The following is a 13,591-nucleotide window of genomic DNA, read 5'->3' as shown; positions in this document are numbered from 1 at the left end:
CATATAGAAGCAGAAGCAAGGTCCAGCTCAGGCCCTCTAATTTTCCATCCTACTGTTCTGCTGTTTCTATTCACACCTTACATTTACCATGCTTCTACTTTTCATAAATGAAGTCTCAATTTCTAAGATTAGGAAAGGACCTTTAGAGGTTATGCAGAGAAACTTTCTACCCAGCAAAGGAGTGCATTCTGCACCATCTTGGACAGGCAGCCTCTGGCTCTTCCCTCACGTGGGGGTTATCTGTCTAGTTAGCAAGAACCCCACTGCTTGAATTCAAAGAGAAGATAGTTTTACATGGGAAATTTTAAAGTTATATGTTTTGTTTTTCTCCTCTAATAAAATAGCAATTCAAAATCAGACCTTTTTCATTAGCCTCTTTATCTCCATCTAAGTCATGCTTGTCAGTCATGACAAGATAGATAATTATTTAAAAGAATTATGTCCTGCCTAAACCCTAGAACTTTGAAAAGGTAATGCCATATTTGGAACAAGCTAGTCAGTCCTCTAATGGGTTGGATAAATGCTATATTCAGCTTAAGGTATTTTATAATGTGCTTTAGTAAGATGAAATTGATTATAAGCTAGAGTATCAGGAGGCCACAGTATATTTTAAAAGCAAAATCAAAGCCAAATAGGCAAGTGGTTTTGTACTTTTGCGGTGAATTTATGAATGCTTTTGTATAGAGAGTAGTTCATTTAAATGAAAGTGAGTTTTGGGTTCAAAACTAACATTAGTTTAGGCAATTATTAATTACAATGCCAAAACACTTTTTATTCTACCTTTTTAAAAAAAATGTTTTATTTATTTATTCATGAGAGGCAGAGACATAGGCAGAGGGAGAAGCAGACTCCATGCAGGGAGTCTGCTGTGGGTCTCGATCCTGGGACTCCAGGATCAAGCTCTGGGCTGAAGGCAGGCACTAAATCGCTGAGCCACCCAGGGATCCCTTATTCTACTTTTTGGATGGCTTGTTGCTCAGTATGCCAGTCATCAAATGCTCTTGTCAGAGAGAGCTTCAGCTTTTATTTCACTTTTCCTCTTTCAGAATTGCTTGAAAGGTATTAATAGATAAGCAAAAGATTTTTAGCTTCAGGGGCACCTAGCTGCCTCAGTCAGTGGAACGTGGACTCTTGATCTCGGGATTGTGAGTTCAAGCACCACCACGTTGGGCGTAGAGCCTACTTTAAAAAAAATTATTAGCCTGAGATTTTTTTTATACCTTTTAAGAAAAGCACATACGCATATTTTCTAAGATATACAGAAGTGTTTTCAGTTTCTCATAACAGATATTTTTTTCCTCGAAGACTTTACCATACCTAAAAATGGAGAATTTGGCTCCAAGATTAACTTTTCTTTTTGTCTTACCAGAAAATTAAAGTGAAAATGCTGTTGGCAGTCTTTTGCTGTCTTGACTTCAACACAGTAGAGAATGCTATAATGAAAATGTGGCTGAGTTTTTAATATTCTGGAATTTCATGACCACCAGCACTTGTTGTGCAGCCAAGGTAATTAAGGTAATCAAATATCTTAGTCATTAGTAGGTATGGCCTGGCTCTGAAAGAAATCTCTAATCCTAGCTTTATCCCCTGTCCCCTTTTCCTTTTACTCTAAAACATAATTATTATTTAGTTGTTCTGGCTCTTAATTTGATCAGTAAATTTTTGTGTAAAAGTTTATTTACAAAGTTATTCTTTTTTTTTTTTTACAAAGTTATTCTTGATTAGAAAATATGCCAAATTATAGTGTAATGAAAGAAATTATAAGACTTCACATTGATGGAGGAGGGAGGAGAGACAGAAGAGTGGGATGGAAGAAAGATATGGTTGCATCTTTACCATCTGGTAGACAAGGATACTGGAGGTGTTAGGAACCTCAGTGAGGAGAATAACTTATTTGGGGCATCCCGCTATTAAGTGGTAGGACAGTGTTGGGCTACCAGCCCATACTATAGATGCTGTGCTCTTTTCATGGACTTTTCTAGCTTGTTGAGGCCCAGTCTCATAACAATAATGAAATAATTTATTTTTGTAGCCACTTTTTTTCATGTGGTAATATAATTTCTAATCATTAAATTAGTCATGTAAATTCAGTATCTCATTCTAGAAGTTCTTAGGTTGAGAGAGTCAGGAAAATAGATACATCTATTAACTGCCCTGCTGTTAGATATTTTTTGTGTACCTTAGCTAAACTGTTTACCTGTTTTCTTATGGAAAAGTGAGAATAATTTACCCTTAACAGAAGTGGCATGGAAATGTGATTTTAAGGTAGGTAGCATTCATAGCATCCTCAAGTCTTTCAAAAGAAATGCATGGATCATAATGAAGTTCCTATTGGCAGATAGGTGGAGGTATCCCTCCTATAGGTGATTTATTTTTTTTATTTTATTATTTTTTTTCTATAGGTGATTTAATAGGTAAGAAAATTGGATGTTACAGCTTTATTTGCTTCCCCAGTGAGACATGATGTGGCATTAAAGACCATCATCTCTTCCTGGCCCCCCCCCCCCCATTTTAAAATCTGATCTCTTTTGGGATACCTGGGTGGCTCAGTGGTTGAGTGGCTGCCTTTGGCTCAGGGTGTGATCCCAGGGTTGCGGGATCAAGTCCTACATGGGGCTTCCTGCATGAGGCCTGCTTCTCCCTTCTCTGCCTTTCTCACTGTGTCTCATGAATAAATAGATAAAATCTTAAAAAAAAAAAAAAAAAATCTGGTCTCTCTCACAGCTCTCATGCCCCACAGCCATCTTTTGGCTCTGATCATTTTTTTTTTTTTTTCCCAAAAGATTTTTTTCCAAAAGAGAGACAGAGAGAGAGAGAGACAGAGAGAGAAGAGAGAGAGACATATTCAGAGGGAGAAGCAGGTTCCCTGCAAGGAGCCTGATGCGGGACTCGATCCCGTATCCCGAGATCACGCCCTGAGCCAAACGCAGATGCTCAACCGCTGAGCCACCGAGGTGTTCCAAGGCTCTGATAATTCTTAATCCTTTTTTTAAATTTAAGATTTACTTTTTTTTTTTTTTGACACTGGCTGAAAGAGAACCTTTTGTTACTTTTATGTACAGAAAATTCAACAGCGTCCACTCAGCCCAGTTCTTTAGCCTTTGCTTTTTCCAGCTTGGTGATGCGAGCTGCCGACTTTGGACCCAGGATGTTGGCTCCTCAGTGGCAGTGGATCTTATCATATCTGTCATTATAATTGGTTCTGATGGCTCTACCAGCTTAGCCAGAGCTCTCTTACCTTCTGAGTTAACCTGTGTGAAGGCAACAGTGGTGCAGGTCTTCCTGTGGACCAGATGCCCCAGCCTGGGCTTCTCCTTGATAATGCATTAGGGAACCTCCATCTTACAACACAGGGCAGGCAGGAGGACATCTAACTCAGTGGGATCCACATTTGTGTGCGATCACTACCAGCTGAGCCTTCTTGTTTTCCACCAAGTGGTGACAGTGTTAACCCCAGCTCAAAGGACAGGCGACCTCTTAGTGGGAACATCTCCTTGCCCACAGCTTTTTTCTCAGGTGGGGCCAACAACCTCTGCTGCTTTTCTTGCTTTGTCTCTGGTCTGTACTTGTGGGCCAGCTTAAGCAGTTGAGTAGTTTGGCAGTCCAAAGCATGGGTAACTGGTTAATCACAGAAGGCCCTTTTAGATGTTTATAGAGAATAGCCCTTTGCCGTTGCAGCTGGATGTAGCACGGCCATTTGACAAAACAGGTAAAGTTTCTTTTAGGGTGGATGTCCTGTCCGTTGCCAAAATTCTTGGACCTTTTCTTGAACAAGGGATTGACTACTTTCTTGGCCTCCTGCTTCTTCACAGTCGCGGGCACTGGGCCACCATCTTCCACTTTGGCTTCTTCCCGTTCTGCATCTTGGGTTGCTAAAGGAGAGAGAAAGATTTACTTATTTATTTGAAAGAGAGTGCGAGGGAGAGGGAGAAAGAGAATCTCAAGCAGACTCCCCACTGAGCATGGAGCCCTATGTGGGGCTTGATCTCACATCCTCGAGATCATGACCTGAGTCAAAAATCAAGTTGGACACTCAACCGACTGAGTCACCCAGGCACCCCAGAAAATTACTTCTTAATTCTAAGTGGCCATAGTCCATGAGCTCCTAGAAAAGAGTGAGAAAGAGAACCCCAGTCTCTCCAGGGGCCTTTCAGTCAGTGCCATGTTTACCAAGCAGTCTGTCTGGTCTGTGACCGTGTCTCTTTTGTCTGAACCCACATGAAGGACTGTCCCAAATGCTATCTTAATATGTGTCCTCACTAGCAGTCTTGTTTTTTAAGCCTCCATTTACAGGTTGATTCACAGTAGGGGAGTCATGTTCAGAAACTTTTTCTGATAGCCTGATTTTCTTGCCTTTCATCTCTTTGCTTCTATTTATGTTCTTTGTACCTCTTCCTTGAGCTTGCATCTTCTGCATAGTTCACTCTATTATATCATCTTTGGGGCTGCAGAATAAAGTTGGAAGATTTTAAAGTTAAAGTTCCCAGAATAATATTGTCGCCCACATTGCACATATGTCACATTTTGAGTTTACTAGTTAAGCCTCTAAATATGTGCTTTATATACAGTATGTGCAGTGTGATGACTTAGGTTGCCATGAGAACCTAAAAATTTTAGGCTTAAGTTGTTCAGTAACAGACACGCATTTTTCTCTTATTGTCTTAGTGGGAGGCTAATTTCTTCTTTTGTCTAATATACTTTTTACAAATTGAGATATTAGGCAGTGACCATTCTCATATATTGCTAACAGGATGGGTAGCTTCTTTGGTTGCTTGTTATCGGTCTCCTTCACTGCAATCTTCCATGCTCCAGTTTTTTTCCTCTGTACTTGTCTCCTGTTACTTTCTTTGGTACAGGATAGAATTAGAAGTAGGAAACTAGAAGCTTTACCTTTTTAAAATGTGCACCTGGTAAGAGAGGAACTATATAGTGGGATATCCCTAACGCACCTGAGGAATTCTGTTCTCATGTAAGCCTCCTGAGAAGAGCTATAGTATTAACATTTGCTTGAAAACTTTTTTTTTAAGTATTATAATGTTAGTCTGTCACCTAAAAACAATTCAGGTTCAGTTTTAAATTGAATACGTTATTTTGAGTAATTTCTTGGCCAGGGTAACTTGTTTATTCTTGACTGGGTTTAGTCATGAGGACTCCCTTCTTTTTGGACCAGGAAGTATAAGAGGAGATAAAAGGATGTTAGAGGTAGAACAGACTGTATATTGTTTAGTCTTAAGTCTGTTTTGGAACACGAACCCCCCCCCCCCCCCCCCCCCCCCCCGCTTTTGAAAACCTGTAAAAAGTTATGGACCTAATTCCCTATAAATAGAAGTAAAAAAAGTACAGTTGACCCTCGAATAATGAAGAGATTAGGAGTATGCTGACCTTGGCATGGTAGAAAACCCACTTAAAGCTTTTGATACCCTGGGATGCCTGCATGGCTCAGTAGTTGAGCATCTTCCTTCAGGTCAGGGCCTGATCCTGGAGTCCCGGGATCCAGTCCCACATCAGGCTCACCGCTGGGACCCTGCTTCTCCCTCTGCCTGTGTCTCTACCCCTCTCTCTCTCTTTTTTTAAAGATTTCATTTATTTATTCATGAGAGACACACAGAGAGAGAGACAGGCAGAGGGAGAAGCAGACTCCACGCAGGGAGCCTGATGTGGGACTCAATCCCAGGACCCCAGGATCAGGCCCTGAGCCTAAGGCAGGAGCCAAACCGCCGAGCCACCCAGGGATCCCCTCTGCCCCCACCCCCCGCCCCGTCTGTCTCTCATGAATAAATAAATAAATAAATTAAAAAAAAAAAAAAAACACATGATGCCCCAGAAACTTTGCTAATAGCTTACTGTTGACTGGGAAGTCTTAGCGATAACACAGTTAACCCACATTTTGTATGTTATATGTATTATATACTGAATTCTTACAATAAACTACAAAAAAGAAAGTGTTATTAAGAAAATCATAAGGAAGATAATCCATTTACAGTACTATACTATATCCAAAAAAATCAGCAAGTAAGTGGATCTGTGCAGTTCAGACCCATGTTGTTCAAGGGTCAACTGTGCATAAATACATTCTGCATGTATATGTAAAATTTTGCACATAATATAAAGGAATTTACGGAATATTCATAAACTATCCATGAATTCTTTAGGTCTGTGGACCTTAGATATGGACTGGTCTTCTGCTCTGGGACTGTTTTTCACTTGAGGAAATGAGAAAGAAATAACTAGCCCGGGGCGCCTGGGTGGCTCAGATGTTTGAGCGTCTGCTTTCAGCTCGGGTCATGATTTCCGGGTCCTGGGATGGAGTCCCATGTTGGGCTCCCGGCTCAGAGGGGAGCTTGCTTCTCCCTCTCCCTCTACGTCTACCCCTGCTCATGCTCTCTGTCTCTGTCTCTCTCTCTCTCCCCTCCCCACCACCATCTCAAATGAATGAATAAGATCTTAAAAAAAAGAAACAAATGATTAGCCCAAGGCCACACTATAAGTGGTTATAGCCTTTTTGATTTTGAAGTTATAGTTTGGTTACTCTTAGTATATACAGTTGTGGTCTTTTGCATTGTGTTCTTTATTTTTATTTAGTTGTCTTCACATAAGTAACCTTGGGAAAGTATGTAATAGATAATTAAAGCTATTGGGGTAATATGCTCTTACTCAAAAAATAGCATATTAATCTGCAGTAAGTTACTTTTTGGGAAATCAAAGTTGCTAAAACAGGCTGCTCAGAAGAACTAGTTAGAAAATAAACCCAGTATATACAATTAAAAGTTTTTAATAAAATGTTGAACGCTTGCATGTGTATGTTTTGTTGGATATTAAAGTGCCTCTACTTCTGGAATCCTGATGTGTTCTTTTCTTTTTTCAGTATATCAGATGGTATGGACAAGGCTCTGCCTTGTGCACTAGGAAATCTAGGTAGTGGGATTGAGAGATCAAGTTTGCTGTCATTTAGCGTTCTTTGCTCATCATTACTACATTACCTACTAGGGACAAAGAGAAAATGGCAAAATTCCAAATGGTTAGTTTCTGATAAAATATATTAGAGCAAGTAATTATGGTGGATAACTCCTATCTTGAGAATTTGAAAAGTTTTCTTAAGTTTCAGGGAGGCTGGGGGGGCTCCCTAGTGTATTTATGCCCCATAAGCTTGGTCTAATGCACACGTATATACCAGACAATTCTGTGATAGGAAGGAACTAGGCAGGCCTTTGTTCTCTGGAGTTCCCCTTCATAGCTGAGTGACTGGTGTGTTTTGTAATCAAATATCTCAGACTATATCAGCATCAACACTTGTTTTTCTTTAGAGAGCAGGGAGGGTCGAGGGACAGAGGGAGAGAGAAAAAGAATCATCTTAAGCAGGTTCCATGCCTGGTGCATAGCCTGACATAGGACTCAATTTCATGACCCTGAGATCATGACCTGAGCCAGAATCAGGAGTCAGACATTTAATGGACTGCGCCACTTAGGCGCGCCCTCCACCCTTTTCCCTCCTTTTAAAGGCGATGTAAAGTTTCCTTAGAAGACTAGGCAGAGATTTCTGAGATAGAAGAATATGTTCCTGAAAGTTTGATGTGAGAGATGTTAGAGTAGATGCTAAGTTATAGTCTGAATTCATTTTTCTGTTTTTAGAATATATTTTCTCTGAAGTCAACAGAAACTATACATTTTTAAATTATAGATTCAATTTCAGAAATGGAGGGACCTTAGAAATCATCTAGTTTGGGCAGCCCGGGTGGCGCAGCGGTTTAGCGCCGCCTGCCGCCCGGGGTGTGATCCTGGAGACCCGGTATCGAGTCCCACGTCAGGCACCCTGCATGGAGCCTGCTTCTCTCTCTGCCTGTGTCTCTGCCTCTCTTTCACTCTCTCTGAATAAACAAACAAATAAATAAGTCTTAAAAAAAAAGAAATCATCTAGTTCAAATATTATGGCCTCACATTTAAAGTAATAGCAGGTGCCCTTAGAGTGCTAGTAGGTGGGACATGTGGAAGAATCTAGGTCTGGGCATCCTTTTTCTTAATTTGTAAAGCATTTATAGTTGGTACCCCGTATTTTTTTAAAATATTTTATTTTATTCCTGAGAGAGAGAGAGGCAGAGACACAGGCAGAAGGAGAAGCAGGCTCCATGCAGGGAGCTCGATGTGGGACTTGACCCCGGGTCTCCAGGATAACGCCCTTGGCCGAAGGCGGCACTAAACCACTGAGCCACCCAGGGATCCCTGGTACCCCACATTTTAACACTAGTCAGATGCTATCTCATGTATTAATCATCCCTAAGAACTAAATATTAAGTATTGGAAGTCAGTGATAGTACCATTTATGTTTGTATTGCAGCCCCTGTAATACTGAATATAGTATTCATTATGAGCTAAAGTATGGAATCATTTGAGCCAATCAGCCATGTATTTTTAATCTTGGGGAAAACTCACTCTAGCCAGAAATTGATCTTTTCATACACTTCACATTGAGATGAATCTGAATGAAGGTGCTCTAACCAAAGGAATTTTTGTAAAATAAATATTTGGCTTCTGATTAAACTAGCATCCTGGGAAATTATGTTTTTTTTTTTTTAAGATTTTATTTATTTATTCATGAGAGACACAGAAGGAGAGAGAGGTAGAGACACAGGCAGAGGGAGAAGCAGGCTCCATGCAGGGAGCCTGATGTGGGACTTGATCCCAGGTCTCCAGGATCACACCCCGGGCTGAAGGCGGCGCTAAACCACTGAGCCACCAGGGCTTCCTGGAAATTATGTTTTTAAAATTAACATCAGAGGGGCTCCTAGGTGACTCAGTCAGTAGTCAGTTGAATGTTCAATTCATGATTTTGGTTCAGGTCATGATCTTAGGGTCGTGAGATTGAGCCCCACATTAGGATCCATGCTCGATGATGGAGTCTGAGATTCTGTCCCTCTGCCCCTTCCCCCTAAAATAAATCTTTAAAAAATTACATCAGAATTTATTTTAACTTGTAACATCAGTCCCCACCCCCATAGTCTTAGAGTTGGAATGAGATCTTGATTCTGTAAACAGCAAAGGGTGAGTGAAGGTTAGGGTTGTTCACACAAATGGGGAATAACCTTTTGTTTCTGTGTTCAACTTCATAATTTAAATGACACATTAAGGGATGCCTGGGTGGCTCAGCGGTTGAGCGTCTACCTTCGGCTCAGGGTGTGATCCCGGGATCCGGGATCGAGTCCCGCATCAGGCTTCTTGCAGGGAGCCTGCTTCTCCCTCTATGTCTTTATCTCTCTCTGTCTTTCATGAATAAATAAAATCTTAAAAAAAAAAAATTTAAATGACACATCACATTAAGCCTCACCTCTACTGCCAATCTAGTAAGAATCTGACCTAGTAAAGTTTTCACATTGCCTTTTCTATTGCCATGGCTGGGGGATTCTTGGTGTAAGTGACTGAAATTATTGAGAAGTTCCTTAACTGAAATAGATTCTCTCAAACCCTTCTACAAGTACCAGCCTCTGGGTTTCTGGTTTTTGTCTGGAGCATGTGAACAGAATGCATGTGTGTGAGATAATTGGGCTTTTACTAATGGCCCCCTTTCAGCAACCATGTATGGGTAAAGCTGTTCAGGTCCCTGCTCCTCCCTCTCTGAGCACGGAGCAGAATCTGTTCTGCTGAAGCTGCTGTTCCACTTTTCAGCTTTCTATATTTGTACAGCAGCAGCAGGAGCAGCCCACTAGCTAGGCAGTGTGGCTGCCCTGTGCACCCGATATTGGCTCAGGCCTGAGCAGGGCTCGCAGTTTGTGTTCTTACGTGCGTCCATCTGTCTGTTTGTATACGTTTCTGTGGAGGACTGAGGTTTTCAAGTAAAAGGTGATTTGTTTGTCTTCTCTGTTTTGTCAGTTATAAATTGTAGAGACTGTTTCAGAATCTTGGGGATGGGGCAAGGAGGCAAGATTTGTATTATTTAACAAAATATGTTGTAGGGAGGAAAGCCAAAGTGGTAAATTTAGAGTTAGAAATGGTCTTTGGGTTGTTCTCTTAGAAACTTATCTTTTTTTAAAAAATAGTATTTTTTTCCTTTTATTTTTTTACGAGTCACAAAGATCAATTCTTAGGGGTGGAAATGAACTCCTTGTTTGGCACACAAATTTCCTGATATAAAATTTAAGTAGAAAAGACTGAGATACTTCCACCTCCTTAAATGATTTTGTACATGTGTTTTTGGAAGAGGGTGTAGTAAGGGCTAAGTCTCTTAACTTGGCCCTTTGCTGGGAAAGGAACTGTGGGAAGTGCCCTGTTGTTTTGGGCTTTGCAACAAGCGTCCTATGCTGTGTTGCATGGATTCAGAGTGCTTTGTAAAGTTTGGCCTTACAGAGGGCTTGTAATGTTTTTTGGTGTCATGTCTATTTAAGGAATAGTAGGGAATGTGACATGTAGACAGATTTTCAAAGAGTATTTGGTTTATTACTCTATTTTTAAAAGATCATTTTCTTGGTTTGTTATAAGATCTTCTAACTAGGCAGAAGTGAACTTTCAGTCAACTTAAGTCTAAATTCAAGTTTGTTTCTTTGTTTTACACTTTGCTTTTACTCCCCTCCCCCCTCACCCCCCGTGAGTCATAAGCATGCAGAGTTGGGAATAGAACTTGTCAGCTGAGTAAGGATGAGACAATTCTCTGCACATATTTGTTACTGTGGCTGTTGAAGAGAGAAAAGGACTTTAAATGCTGGAGAAACAAAGTTAACTGAGGCAGCTTTTTCCTGTGGCTGTGTGGTAGGAGTTCCTGTGACCATTTGCTGATGTTTTCTGGCGTTAAATCACTTAGGAATCTGTTTAGTGATTTGTCCATTGTTGGCTTTGGGTGTATGTGTTTGTTTAGCATTTGAGACCTGGTGCTCTCTGGCGGGTCTTGCATACTTAATAACCTTCTAAAATTCTGTTGAGTATGGCTTTAAATTGGCTTCACCCTCCCCTTCTTGGCAACTCTTAGTGCCCATCTCATTTTACCATCCTACTGATGTTTTCCCATTTATACTCTGAATCACTATACACCTTCTATAGGGGCTCTCATTAGAGATTAAAATCAGTGACAGCTCTTTGATTTTTCAGCTCAGCCTCAGTAAAGGACACTGGTTAGCATATCTCAATTCCAGCTTTCCCTTTGTTTTTGGTATTTAAAAATGTGTGTGTGTGTGTGTGTGTGTGTGCGCGCGCGCATATCTATAATTTTCCTGGTCTCCTTTTATTTATATTTTTTTTCATTTTGAAAGCTTCAACAATTTTTCTTTTTGGTATGATAGAGGTAATAAATGTTTACAAATTGAGTAAGTAAATGTTCTTAGAACAAGTGGTTCAGTATTTCCTAATGAAGGTTACACTTAGACTGGTTGCTAACAAGCCTAGTTGGAGGTCGAAGATGGGTCAGCAAATCATTGCTTTTGTATCCATTCCCCTCAACTCTTTTTTTTTTTTTTTTTTTTTAAACTAGGCTCCACTCCTAGTGTGGAGCCCAGTGTGGGCCATGAACTCACAACCTTAAGATCAAGACCTGAGTTGTGAGCAAGTGTCAGACGCTTAACTGACTGAGCCACCCAGGTGCTCAACACCCCATCTTTTTTTTTTTACACCCACCTTTTAATAAATATTTCTGTAGAATCTTAGTTACTCCATTTTGAAAAGATAAAATCATCTTATCAAAGAATAAAACTTTCGGGATTCATCCTTTTTCACAATAGGCACCAACCTTAGTGCCTGTTAATAATAGCAAACATTTATTGAGCACTTTGTGTGCGCCAGGCACTGTTCTGAATTCTTTATGTATGTAAATCCTTTAATTCTAACAGACACCCTGTAAGGTAGATACTGTTACTATAGCTATTTCCAGGTAAGGAAACAGTTATAATGAAGTTAAACAGTTTTTTCCCTAGTTACCTGGCTAGTAAGCAGCAAAATTGGGATTAGAAAATGGTGGTGTAACTCCAGTGTGTGAGTGTAGGGTATAAGGCTTATAGTAAATTTTGTCTATTAATTTTTTTTTAAGATTTTATTTATTTATTCATGAGAGACACAAAGAAAGAGAGAGAGGCAGAGGAGAAGCAGGCTTCACGCAGGGAGCCCGACGTGGGACTCGATGCCCTGGGTGGAAAGCGGCGCTAAACTGCTGAGCCACCTGGGCTGCCCTTTGTCTATTAATTTTGTTAACATATATGGAATATTAGGATTATTGAATTGTGAATTAGTCTAACCCATTTTAATTTTAGAATTTCCTCATGAAAATGATTGGCTTTAGTTTTGCACTTCACTGTCAACTAATTCATTTATTGATGATAGGAACCTGCAAGGCAAATAAATAGCAAGTTCATGGAATATCCCTAGAATTACTAGTTTATCTCTGCTAGTGCCTACCTGTTTATTGAAGATATTGGAAGTGGAATTAACTTTAGGTTTTTTTTTGTTGTTGTTGTTGTTTTAAGATTTTATTTATTTATGAGACACACATACACAGAGAACCAGGCTCCATGCAGGAAGTCTGATGTGGGACTCAATCCTAGGACTCCAGGATCATGCCCTGAGCTGAAGACAGACTGCTGAGCCACCCAGGCATCCCCATCAGGAGATGTCTTGACAGGGGGGATGTGAGAAGGGGGGTGGATTTGGCAAGTTTTACCTCATCCATTAAATGATCTGGGTGAGTGTAACAGGGTAATGGGGAGATCTGTTCAAAAGGAATGATGTTGGGAGAATTATTGGTAGGCAGAGTAATTTGAGCAGACCTTTCCTAGACCAGGTCTTTCCTAGACCATGTGATTTGAATAGCACAAAAATTTGAGTTAGAGAAATGGGAATCAGCTCTCCTGAGATGTTTTAGTCTCTCTAACATGGATAGCAGTGGATTTTCCCTTGGCATATATGCTTTCCCTTGGATATATGCTGTCCTATGCTTTTTGTTTGTAAGTCACGTCTTCTGAACCAGACTAAAAACTCATTAAGGACAGGGGTTGGGCCTTTTTTGTGACCTCTCTAGTTCTGGGTATATAGTGGATCTTTTCATACGCTTTTTTGATTGATAGAGCTCCCATTTTATACAGAGTTTGTTTGTAAAAATGAAATCAAAGTACTGACAAGGTTAATTTTGTGGAAGAATGGGATTCTTTTTTGGTAAAGGTTTGAGGAGATGAAGGAGATCATGTAAATGGGTATTTAAATGTGAGGAACACTTTTGGAGCACAGGTCAAGAGTGATGAAAGGATGGTAATTGAAGTCACTTTTTAAAAAAGTGACAGTGTTAAGGAGGTATTTAGAATTTGCCCCAGGGCTGTATACCCTTTGGGGATGAATCAAGCTTTGCCAAACATACTCCCTGATTGGCTGAAGCAAAATGTAAGTTTTGTAATTTCTGGCATATAACTGAACTATCTCAAGAAGCATCTCCACAGAAAAGTTGTTTTGTAGGGTTACAATATTTAGAGCAGAAAGGTTAAAGTTTCCTGCTACTCAACAAAACAAGATAAACTTCCTGCAACAAGACCATATGGAAGCCTCCTGCTTGAGTGCCCATGTGTTTGGGGTGAGGTTGGGGCAGATGGGACAGGCAGGGGTCTTGGCTGCTTGGTCAAGGGTTTGGGAGATG

General features: G+C 40.3%; 1 protein-coding gene across 13 annotated transcripts in view; it reads left to right on the top strand.

Moving 5' to 3' along the window:
- The window catches only part of CELF1 (CUGBP Elav-like family member 1), a 93,517-nt gene that overhangs the window by 16,317 nt on the left and 63,609 nt on the right, over nucleotides 1-13,591 (top strand). For 2 of the 13 annotated variants that reach the window (XM_077863219.1, XM_077863212.1), the window contains exon 1: nucleotides 1,382-1,506. The exons of 4 other annotated variants lie outside the window; for them this stretch is intronic. The gene's annotated coding sequence lies outside the window, so the exon portion shown is untranslated. Of the gene's footprint in view, nucleotides 1-1,368; nucleotides 1,516-9,747; nucleotides 9,832-13,591 lie in introns of those variants that run through there. 7 more of the 13 variants (XM_077863226.1, XM_077863223.1, XM_077863225.1 and 4 more) reach the window with 7 other exon arrangements.

The sequence above is a fragment of the Canis aureus genome, chromosome 21 (assembly GCF_053574225.1).
Source record: "Canis aureus isolate CA01 chromosome 21, VMU_Caureus_v.1.0, whole genome shotgun sequence".
In the NCBI taxonomy this organism is placed as follows: Eukaryota; Metazoa; Chordata; class Mammalia; order Carnivora; family Canidae; genus Canis; species Canis aureus.
This window is presented reverse-complemented; position numbering and strand designations above follow the sequence as displayed.